This window comes from Cephus cinctus, unplaced genomic scaffold (genome assembly GCF_000341935.2).
Source record: "Cephus cinctus unplaced genomic scaffold, Ccin1 Ccin1_scaffold0693, whole genome shotgun sequence".
Lineage (NCBI taxonomy): Eukaryota > Metazoa > Arthropoda > Insecta > Hymenoptera > Cephidae > Cephus > Cephus cinctus.
The window spans coordinates 284,552-296,930 of record NW_014333316.1 but is presented as its reverse complement, the minus strand read 5'-3'; the positions used below and the strand labels follow the sequence as shown (position 1 = coordinate 296,930).

At 47.6% G+C, this 12,379-nt stretch overlaps 1 protein-coding gene across 2 annotated transcripts in view; it reads left to right on the top strand.

Annotated features, from left to right (window-relative positions):
• The window catches only part of LOC107269978 (teneurin-m), a 293,857-nt gene that overhangs the window by 45,184 nt on the left and 236,294 nt on the right, over positions 1-12,379 (top strand). The window contains exon 1 of one of the 2 annotated variants that reach the window (XM_015744486.2): positions 5,338-5,790. The exons of the other annotated variant lie outside the window; for it this stretch is intronic. The gene's annotated coding sequence lies outside the window, so the exon portion shown is untranslated. Of the gene's footprint in view, positions 1-5,337; positions 5,791-12,379 lie in introns of those variants that run through there. 2 annotated transcript variants of the gene reach the window in all.

Genomic DNA, 12,379 nt, shown 5'->3' with positions numbered 1-12,379 from the left:
TTTTTTTTTTTTTTTTTTTTTTTTTTTTCTTGTCGACTAGGAGTAGATTCTTCACTTTTCTTCTTCTGTAAATTTAGGCTCACTCGATACTCGTAGATTTGCCTCTCAGTGATGCCAACGAACGAGATCCACGATTTTCGTCGATTCGAGGGTCCTGGAATTTATCGTGAGGTTGCAAGCCTGATACAGAAATTGTATCCGAGGGACTGGAGAGTTGGCCACTTTTTATTAGACTTACGAGTAGGTCGGTTAGTTGGCTGTTGGGTTGCGCCAGCTTGCCTACTGCCTATCGTGGCTTATCGCGGGAGTACCTGCCGCTGACCAGGCGTTGCCGGAGATTTATCGAGGAGCATGCACTCCCTTCTTACATCTAAGCTCGATGCACAATGCGACGTACATGGAGCGTGATGCGATTTTGAGATCTCTCAGTTGGCGCACTTGACACAATCACCCTCGGACGATTCTCGTATCAACCAGGAGGAATCCGATGGCTAATCGAATCAAAGGATGCGCGAGTCGAAATGTGAAGCAAGAACGCGAGGCTCACGAGGACAGATCTGAATTATTCGAGGGATCTTCACTTCCGGGCCGAACGGCACAGGAGCAAACTAGCAGCATCCGTTCATGGAGCTTTAGCGGCTTTTCATGCATTATTCAACCGGACTGCATATTTAAATCGCTCAAAAACTCAACACGAGGCGGTTTAACATGAGTAGCGGCGTCGTGTACCTTGTTGACTTTTACTTATTTAAAAAACACGTGACGCCATGATACTCGGCTGAGGGGCCTGTGACGATCAGCAGCAGCCTGTATCGAATCAGCCAGCGCGCCTGTGTGCTGTTTATCGAATTGCCACGGTTCCTGAAGTTTAATATTATTCCCTTCTGATGTCGAATAATCCAATACGAAATTCCGAGGCTTTCTCTTTGATTATCCAAAGAACCAGATAAGGGGTCTTTTATGTCAAGCGGAAGTGCTGAGTCGCGTAATGGTACCGTTTGAATTATTTCTACGGCGGATCGACATTGGCTTTCATGAATCGATAGGCCGATCCTCCTCCTCCTATTACCGGCTGAGTCCTTGCGTAATACGTTTCTACTAATACCAAAATCGTAGCTAATTAGTCTGTGACGCTAACGATGGAATCATTAGTCTTCCTTGAAGAATGTCTCATCCGCTCCTGTAATTCCCCTGCAGGAAGGTACGAGCACGCGTAACGTCGTCCTCAAGGACTCCTCTCGCGATACGTTCGAGTCAGTCTCATGAAATGGCAATCAATAACGGAGCAAAGGTGCGAGTGGAAAATCAAAATGGAGAATCTCCGAGCTCCCCGTGGGCTTTGAGGAACTATCGGGAAGTACGTAGAGGACGGGCAGGGGATGTGAATAAGTAACGTGGGAAGTCTCTGCGCTGGCGTTTCAGTACATTGTTACTCTTACAGGTTTGACGTGCTTTTCTTTTCCTTGGGGACTGTACCGCTATAGAACAATGCCTTGCCGCATACCGGTACTTCCGTTTCGCGTAGCCAGAAACCACAGACACTCTTGTCCTCGTGTAAAATATCGAGGCCGTACGGGAAGTAAGAAATGGCACGCAGCATCCCTGTGACGGAATCTTTTTTGACCTTTCAAATGAAATCCTCGTTCTGGACTTGGTAAATAAAGTAATAGGGCCCCGGAGCAAAATTGGACTATCGCGGAGGCTCGCGTTAAGGAGAAAAGGGTAGACGTGTAGAGTTAAAAAAAAAATATGGGTAAGATTGCCAAGGGGGTAGGAAAAAGTGGACGGTAAGGGGATGGATGGCGAGTACGAAGCCCAAAGCAGTTTATAATGTTTATCTCATAATGCCCCATCTCTCATCGTACTTGTACGTGCAAAATGTGAGGCTGTTAGTCTTTCGCAAGGGCACATTAGCGGCCCTTACTGTTTGCCAGCCTTCGGCGTACTTCATCCCCCTGTACCTTAGGAGGTAACGTATAGTAACGTACAGTAACGTATAGTAGTTGGAAGCGTCGCCGAGTAACCCGAGCCTCTTGAACGTATAGGACGTCGCTATATTGTCGGCTTTATATCTGACTTTCTTTTTTTATATCACCCTATACCTTATACTTAGAACGTAACTCCATATAGACCCCAGGACCGCTCTATAATCCGCAGGGAAGTGGGTATCAATTCTGGAGAGATTTAAATCTTCTATCAGGTCATCCCGTGCGGCATCCCCACGTCCTCCCGCCTTGGCCCTTAAATCTGGGATTCATTAAAGTTTCTCCTTCATCTCGATCCTCGCGACAGGTTGATCATTCAGGAAGTCCCCGAGAGAGACTGACTAAACGGCGTAAAAGTAGGGCTCTTAAGGGTGGCTACGGGGATGCGACGCCGGGTCCGACGTGACACGCATCGCGTCACGTAAAGCCGCGATTCGCGCCGCATGCTAATGTCAACTCGGAAATCAGAAACGTCAGGCAGACACGTCGCGCGGCAAAGGCGGCGGCCATTGTGTCTACCGGGATTTAGTGGAGATTCAATTGGTCGCTTTGACGGCTGTCACGTCAAAGGACATTTTCGAACGCGTGCGATTTCGACTTTCAGCAGCCGCCCGTCGCCCCGCAGGACGTCCCGATCTCGGCAGAAGGCTCGCTGTGCCGTGACCTGTAAGCGCAACGGACTTATTATACCTTAAGGACGCTTGCACGTACGTGGTGCAGGTGCTGCGGCCTGGTGGGGACGTCGCAGATCTCGTGGACCTTGTAATCCTCAGATTCAAACCCATTTCTTCGGGTTTCCACGTTGCGTCGTAACAGACTAATCGTTGAAATACGCGCAAATATTTATTTTCGACCTGTCAGCCGCAAACCCCTATTACCCTCCCCCACCCTTTGCGTGTTGTGCGGTTGGTACTAAGAGAATTTCTGTATTGGAGAAATATCTTGGGGGTTGCATTCGCCCTGGTGGATATCCCGGTTCTCCAGCCCTGCGTCGTGTCGATCCTGGGGATGGTCTTGTTTTATTGATATTTCTTCGAGGCTCCGAGACGGAGGAATCGAAATGTTTTCGCGAGGCGTCGCTGGCCTCTCAATAATCGTGGCCTTCTTTTGCCCGTCTGGGCTCAAGCCAGGAATTCCATCGGGTTTCCATGACTGCACGGTGCTGTACGCCTGGGGGAGGTAATAAAGGGCGCAGCGAAAGAAGGTGGGAAAAGAGGTAAATTCGAGGGAGCACACGGCGTCGCGTCTAATTCGTCGAGACTCGCAATCGAATTATGAATTGCAGCGTCGGCGTCGCGACGACGAATTTAGCATGGTGCGTGAAAGTGGGGTTGGCGGGAGGGCAAGGGGATGGCAGAGGCTAAAATAAAATGAAACGAAGATATTTCGTGCCGGGGCGAAAGGATAGAAGGATGCGAGGAAGGTTGGAGTATGGGTGTCTGTCTCTGATGCTGGGGCTTGAAAATAGGGGCTGCTATGGGGAAGGTACTTCGGGGGGATGGCGCCACTGGTAGGGCTCTGAAATTACGAGTAGGTAAATGAAACTGTTCCAGTGTCTCCTGCCTCTGGTCTCTGCGACCCAACCTAACCTACGCAAGTTGCTCTTCTCCATTTTTATTTGTCTGCCGCTTTATTTTCGCTTTAATTTCTCCTTTTTCGTCGCGGTGCTCGCTAATGGGGCTGCCTCCGCTGCCAGGTGAACTCCAGGATCGACTCCGCAGGACTTCCTAGCCCGACGTAGTCGACGAGGGAATTATTTCCTGGGCGCAGCATCCCTCCTTTGCTCCTCGACTCTTTTACTTCCTGTCCTCCCGTCAATCCGACCTCTCACGCTGCTCTGCATCGGAGGCATCGGAGGCATCATGCATCAGGCATCGCGTAAATTCCTCATGGAAAAATGCGAAATAATCCTCAGTGAAATCTCCTCTCCAACGTGTTAGCATCGATCACCAGCGGAATACAGGTCACAGTTTACCCCTCATTACTTCCGGTGCAGGGAAGCCAGCTGGCAGTTCCGCGTACCACTAATATCCCTAGATATTAACCGAGTGTGTATGTAGGTCGAATGGAATCGAAAGCAGGATTACCAATATCCAGACAGGCTTTCCGCTCCGTTACCGATTACTGGGTTCACGCCATTTCGTTCGGTTGAATTAGAAGACTGAGGGCAATTAGGGGCTTTTCCAAGAAGCGAATTTTTCATTTAAAAAATGTCACAGTTCTATTTCCCTAATGCCCCTTCGCTCCCCTCGACCCCCTCGGCCCCCCTCGGCCCCCTCGCTCTATCGAAGCTGAATGTCAAAGTTGGCAGGAATTTGGGCTATCGCGGAGATGCATCCATGTTTGCCGAATGTAGGACCTACAACACTTTCCACTTACCTTATACCCAGATACGTCTGCGACATAGGGGAGCTCCCCCCTCTCCCCCCTCACTCCCCTCGTATTGCCTGATAAAAACACACGCACGCTCGCCGAGTGCAGGGATACGTGTTCTTCTCACACAGCAGCTTCAGGAATTGCGAAGAAGGGGGTCGGCTATCTTGAGGCTTCGGCAGGAGCAGCCTCAAGGCGGCGGCGCGACTGAGTGCCCCACCGAGGACTCTCCTTTCGCACCCTCCGTCGCGACGCTCCTGCCGTCACCAGGCGCCGTCAGTCGAGTCCCGAGGACTCCGCGAATAACACTGGTCGTCGGACGAGTCCTTCTAGCAGCTCACGTCGTTTCCTTTATTTCGCCTAAACCCTACGTAGGACCAAACACTTGGATATCCAGCGTCCTCTGCTGACATTCGCTTTGGATATGGGATTCTTGGTCCATATCACCGGAAGCAGCTCCAATTCCATCGGAGAGGAATCATTGAACTTTGCTAGAGCCTAACAAGGGCCTGGTCCTAATATCCGTAATCGACGAACCTGTTGAACGGGAAGCGTGCTTTGGAATTTTTCTTTTTCTCTTGGCTTCTACCTTCCCTTTTATCAATGTGCATTTTCCGCGAGTTTTCGCGCTAGGGATAATATAAGAATCCAAAAAAGCCTCGAAGAGCCCGGAGAGAATCACGCTGGTAACTCGATGCCGAGTAAACACTGAGCCTCTCGACTGCATCATCCGGCCGCCATATTGACAGGCAACACGTGAGTTTCCTCTGCTGTCGACTGGCAGGACCTTTGACCCTTCGCGTCGGCTCTTACCAGGTTCAAGGGTTACGCAAGCAGAGGGAGATTGCCAGGAACTAAATATTCTACAGCTCTTTTATTCTTCTTCCTTCTATTCTCGAGTAGAACCGGAAGTCGCTCCCGCGTCCGAACGCTAAAGTCTGGACCCATTCCTTCTAATAAGTAAACTCAAAATCGGATTAATCTTCTTAACCACGTGTGTTTTAATCCCGCATCGTCAGCTCGCAGAGCTTTTATGTAAAATTCTAATGAGTATTTCGAGAGCAATCCTTCTGCAGATTGCATTGTGAATCTGTCAGAGCCTTTCCGTCGCGCAGCCTCTGCGACAGGTGACAGGAGTGATGTGACACGTGGTGAGACAACCAAGTACAGTCAAGTTGATAAGTTAAGTGTCGGTCACGAGGTGAAGCCGAGTTCAGTTTATTCAAGACGTGATGAAGTGGTAGTGTTTGGTTGCTCCTCAGTTTCCAGTATCCTGGACTTTCGTGCAGCCTCCTCCTGGCTGCTCCACTCTCCTCCACTCCACTCTCTTCATTCTCTGCTCGCTGCCGCTGCGGCGAGTTTACAAGGCGACGACACCGCAACTTGGATTTCGTAGAGCTTTCGCTTGTCGCGAGTCTTCTGGGAGCGTCGGGTAAGTGTAGCTGCCATGCAATTCTCTGATGCCCAAGTGCGCGATGCGAATCTACTGCAGCCTCAGAGAAGGATCAACGCGAAAGGACCCCCTCGTTGATAAGCAACCCCCTGAAGTTGGCTACGCGCAGTGGCGCGATGAATTTCACGAGTCGCTTGTAAATCTGTCAATGTGCATGGAGGAACGATTGGCGACTTTGGTGAACAGGGGGTATAGATTACAGGGTGGTGCAGTATAATGGTCAGGGTTAAGGGTAGTTTGGTAGGGATAGTTACGATACGGTTGCCTCCCATCATGGGAGAAGATGTTATTTTCCATGGCGCGTATTCAGCAGCAACGGCAACGGCAACGGCAACAACCACGGCAGCATGCTGCGTCACATAATATTGGCTCAATAACAGAGGGCCGAGGGATGATCCGCGCCGTGCTCTGGGGTTTATTACATCCCCTGCTCCGATATTGGTCACCGCTCGATCGCACAGACTAGCTCGACGCTTTATATGCGACCGGAGCGGCCGGAGCTGCCGGAGCCGGCCTGCGGCCCGTCTCGTGGATTATGCCTTCTTGTTTATGGTATCGCGTGTACCGATAATCGGACGTTCTCGCTAACCAAATCCTCCCTCCCCCTTTGAACCCCATCATCCTTTGACTCTCCTGTGCGCTACGGCTCATTAGTACCACTCAGCGGCGTCAATGGCTTCTGGATTATTCCTTTTCAATATACTGAGCAAATGTTCATATTTCTAGAGCGTATCGATCGCGTTCGTTGAACTAAAAGTACCGTGCTGAATTAAAAGTCAATTGGGTTGGTTGTTTAAGGAATTTCCAAGAGCCCAATATATCCTTCAGGAGACTTCGTACCCTCAGCTAGTTCGAGGCTCCGTCGTTCTTCGAGGGGCAGGCGTACCTTGTAAGGGATTCCGAATTTCCAAGGGGTCCGCGAGCGCTCACCTAGAACTCGCTTTATCGGCGAAAGCTCGTAAACTTTCTCAAAGTTCCTTGGCAGGCGGAAGTTTGTGCCTCCGGATAGTTTGACGGTGCACGTAAAAATGTCTTTTTTCGGAGTTACCGAGGTGAAAGAATTCTTGGTAGAGCTATACGGCAGATAAGGACGAGATAACCTGTAGGAGAAGAGGCAGTCCCTCAGACGGATTTTCTCTCGTTAGCAAGATTTCCGATTCCGTTTTGAAAGTACCATAGAAACAACCCTTTATGAATGTGGATGAAAATGATGAAGGACACGCGGCAAATTCGTATCCATCCTGTCTAATGGAAAATTTAGATTCGTAAGGACACGAGTAACCACACTCGGTACCTGCCCTCCGTCCATGTTCATACTTTGCAGCCAAAGGATTTACACAAGGCTTACTCTAGGTCCTAGTCTCTAATGGTAGTTGTAGTTGGAGCTAGGGAAGATAAGGGAACTTTGCAAATTACGATTTTACACAGATTCACCCTCCCGGCCTCCGGGTCCACCTAGTCTCGATCCACCAGAAGCTCGGTCGACCGTGAAGCTCTTAAAAAAAAAAAAAAAAAAGAAAAAAAAATGGAAAAGGTACATCCTTTGTACGACAAGAAACTCAATAACCGCGCTCAGGCATGCATACAAATATTCATTACCGGAATTCACCTTCTGCTCCTCTAGCCAGGATGCTCGGTTGCTCGGTTGCTCCTGGTGAGAATCATAGAGACGCGCGCAGGAAGTCCTTAGCTTCTCCTGGCTATTCCGCGCATTGCAGAAAGTCATTTCGCAGGATTACATTAGAAAGTGTAGCTTTCCCTATATAATTCCCTCTCGACATACCTTCCATGCAGTCTATTAAGCGATGCAATATGTATCTCACCGTATAGCAGTACATGCGCTAAACAGATGCTTGATAATGGTAAATTTTCCTTTCGTTACACAGATATACCCAAAGCAGTTTTGATTGTTAATTTTGTAATCTAATTAACTCGGCACTGTGCAAATGCACTCTCTTCCGTTTATAAGGTTCTTATCGTAAAGGATTCCCATAGGGATGCGAGGCTGCATGCTGGTTCAGAACACGTACGTCACTACGCTACCAGCTTTTGTTTGTTCTCTTATGCACATGGCATGTCGTTGCAGTAAAGAGAAAAAGACCAGAGTTCCCGTTTCAGGATAATGTGCTGGAGCGAGCAGGAAGATATCTGGATTTAATCCTTGGTGAAAATGATGCAGCAGCTTCTATAAAATTGTAAATCTTTAAGCGCACGAAGTCCGCCGTTTAATTCCCAACGAAAAGTCACAGTGATACAGTATACAGAGCTATGTAACTTTAAAAGATAGGGAATTGGATAGTACCTTAGTACATAGATACCAGTTATATATTACGGCGTACATAGACATCAGTTATGCCATAGCACATAGATCGAGTAGGCGTAGCATGTAAATAGGTAAAAAGCAAAGTTCACTATTGTTCTCGCAACACGCGACATTAGCTAATTGAAAATAGGTACTATTAGTCGATGTCGTCCTATACTCGGGTAGGAGTGTTCTGGTAGCTCCATCCGAAGGATTTATTAACTTTGAGCATTTATTGATTTCCTTCTTTTTTCTCTTTTCACTATAAATAAGATTCGGCTTTTTTCCCATATCTCGAGGAACCATCCATAAATCTTGATCGGGGACCTTTACTGCCTCACAGCATCTTCTTTTCGGTTTTATTAGTCCGACATTTACTTCATCTGGACCACGTACGTCGTATCTCCCTTGGATGCTGTATTCTCAAGTGTAATGAGTTCTCTGGCTGTACCGATCGATTTTACGGCAACAAGGGCAATTACCATAATTATCCGAATCAAAGAGACGCTCGAGGCAAAGAAGCATCAATTTAGTATGAACCGTAACCGCTGTAAGCGTCCTGAAGTCAAGATTCACTGTTTTGCTGAAGAACCAAAGAACGATTCTTCTCAAAGATTTTCCACTCGATTCCCACGGTATTTCTCTCTAATTCCTCCTAACCTGTTTAACGCCTAATACGGCTGCTGGAATTTCTCTATGCGTTTCCTGGGTTTACGTACGAGGGCCAGTAAGATGCTTCTGAAGACGCGCGAGAGGACGGTGGATCTTGACGATTAGAGGGAGAATTATTTTCTCCCTACGAGACGCTGGAATTTAATATAAGAAACGTGAACGTTAAGGCCTATCCTCATGTCGCTAATATTTTCTAATTCATAACCTAATAAGGACGTGGCCAGATATTTTATGCTCCGGTATAACGTTTTAGGGACGTGCTCTCGGCGCTATTAAACCTCCAATTATCTGAAGGTAATTGCGTGAACTAGGTGCTGCAATTAGCCCTTGTAAATATCGGAGCAATGTCTTGGAAAATGGTGGTTAGTCAAAGTGACTGCACGACACCCATTAAATCTGACCAGTGCCTTTCTAACGAGTGTCGGTTAGTTTTGCACACGTAAGGGCCAACGTCGTAGGATGATTAACCTGCCCCCAGCGCCTCCGTCACCCTGGACACGCTCCGTACTTTCTCAGGGAGCCCCTCGCAACTTCGATATCGTAGCGATAAGCTGGGCTACTTATTAATTACCAGGCTTAGCTAGTGGGCTTAATGAAATTTAATAGCCGCAAAGTTAAATCGATTCGAACACGAGAGTTTAGTACTCTGCGTGGTTCTACAAGTTTTTTTTTAATACGGACGATCGATCGACTTTTCGCTATATCGATTTATCCGGATGCGTGTTTTGACACGCGATGTACATCTTATGGAGAATCGGCGCTACTGGGAAATCACGGTTCTCGGTGATCGAGTTAACTGCTCGCTGATTGATTCTGGCCTCGCGATGCTTTTATTAGGAGGCTAATTATGTTTACGGTCGATATCGACACTTGGCCTTAATATTTATATTTATTGATCCTCGCCGGTTAAAGGTCTCTTTGAGAGTGAACCTCCGAGTCGAGGAAATATCTATAGGGTATTTTAATAGATGCTTTATTAAATAGCAATGATATTCCATTGAGCATCACGAATTGAATCCTAATCTCCGAATAGATTAGAGTACTGGGAAATAATGGACACAAATTAATAATTCAATCTTAAAACCTGACGCTTCCAGCGTTCCTATCGACGCTGACCGGGTTATAAATTATTCGGTAGTCCCGGCTCTATACACCAGTTTAGGGCGATCTAAATCATTCTGGTGGATACGTCAGAGGAGGTTTTAATGTGATATCTTATCGGCTAATATCTCGCTCTTTTAATTTAATCACTTTTACATGTAAGGGAGGTCCCTGATTAAGTCATGTGCGTCCGATAAGGATTCCCATATCGGGATCGTAAATTTATTTTATTTTCTTTCTACAAGGATAGCCATACGCGTATGGCTACGCCACATATATCAAATCCAGAAGAGAGAAGTTTGACATCAATGGAAGGGACAGAAAAAAAATAGAAAAAAAACGATCAGTTCAAAGTTTCTCACTGGTTCACTGGTCACTGGTGATTGTATCGATATGTGGTATGTAAGTTGCTGATAAATTTCTCTATACTGTACCTGCGTATGTGATGGAGGTAGCGTGACGCGTCGCGACGCCTCTGATAACCTAAGCGTCCCCGTATTAATTCATAAAATCACTTTCAGTCTTTTAGAGAAGCACGATAGATCTTCACTACTCACTATCTCTCGGCTGTTTGATCTTCCTTTGGACTCCCTTTCGTCACTCTGATAATTCTTAATGAAACCGAGGAAAATTCATTTTCTATCCAGACTCCGCACTCTCTGCGAAGCAGCAAAATCGGAGCACTGTCAGTGTGTACGATATAGAGTACGAGAGGACTGTACCGATTGCTCGATCGATCGATCGATCGATCGACGCTCGAAGAAAACCCGTGAGCGAGAGACGACTCGATCTTCGGGTGAAGGAGAATCCGAAAACAGTGAAGATAGGAGGGAAGCTGGCCGGGATCAGGGGAAATCCCCAAATCGAGAGTGGCCACTCGGGTTTCTCGAGAATCCAAGAGGAAAGAGCCAATCGGCAGTTGGGCAGGAATAATCCGTCCAAGGTCGATCCACCTAGCGATTTCCATTAAATCTCGCAGGAAACACGAGCATCCATCCTGCCGCCGTAACGCCGGGCCCGTTGGCCTCTAATCTTCCGTACGGAGCTGTTAACGCACCAGACAGAAGTACAACGTCGTGTCTAATATAGCGTAATATAGCATAATAAATAATTAAGGTAACGAGACAACAATGGAGGCAATATTGGCTGCCGCGATGCTAACGATGACTGACAGTGGTTTTATCGTGGCTCGCATTACGTGGCCCGCGTCTGCCGCTTCTCTTCGTCACCCACAGGAAGTCGACGTTAACCTCGTACAACCTGCTCTCTAGAATTTGGGCGTGTTCCACGTAATCTTATCCCACGGCGAAGGCTGGCTTGCGTGTTCACGTGCATATTCCCAATTTCATTTGGTTTAATGACCAAGTAATTAATCGACCTGCCACTCGTTTGTGAAATCATGACGCTCGGATTTACACGTGTCGTCGTGTCGTCGTGTCGTCGTGCATGTCCATTCAAAATTGTGTATCAGCGCAGCACCGTGGTCCTTGTGTCTCGTGTACTTTTAAATCTGGAACGGATTCAATGGTGAGTCGAGTATTTCCAAAGTCTAAAGCCCCCCCCACGTTACACCGCAGTACAGTACGTGTAGACATGAGGCTACTACGGTTTTGGTGAACCTTTTGGTTTACGACTTCCTCTCTTCGGGGACGCGTCCAGGAATTGATTTACGTGATGGCGCCGTGTCGAGCAATAAGGAATCCTTTGTGGCTCGGCACGTGGGCAGTAAGAACCGGCGGTGAGGCCTTGTCCAAATTTTTGTTTACTCATTCCAATTATATCCTTTCTCCTACTAGAATCTTTGCCTCTGGTTGTCCCTCCTCCGTGCGTGTGTGGATAGGCAGCCATTCAACCTGTAAAACGGTTAAGAGTCATCGCTTTGTTGTCGATGCTTGAATTTCTGTTCGTGGACATGTAATACTACGTGTCGTGGGCCTAACCCCTTTCCCCCCTGATGGGTGTGTACAAGGAGATTCATTTTGACGTTCATTGAACGTCAGATACATTACAATGAAGGTGGGTGAGGCTCAGGCTGCTCAGGCTGCTCAGGCTGCTCAGGCTTACCGGATGTCACCTGGAGAATGCTCACAGATCCCTGCATCTAAAGTTCCTACTGTGCAGTGGAACCTTCGTATTACCTATGTAGGTCAAATAGGCCTCTGCTGGAATAATAAGAAACATAAGTAATTTCCTTGAATTCCCAAACGAGGCTTTTCAGATTCACGAGAGTCCAGCGAACCGTTAAAATTCTCTCGCGAGACGCACGCCGTGTGATGGGAAAATAAAAATCAGAATGGAAATGCGGAAAAATGGTGTAGGGCAGAAACATTCTAATTACCAGCAAAACGGCGACCGCAACGCTTAGCGATTTGCACGCTTTTACGTCTATGCGAGGGAGACGTAAAAAGCCTGAATCTCAAATAGGTACACACACACAGCGGTAGAGAGAGAGAGAGAGAGAGAGAGAGAGAGAGAGAGAGAGAGAGAGAGAGA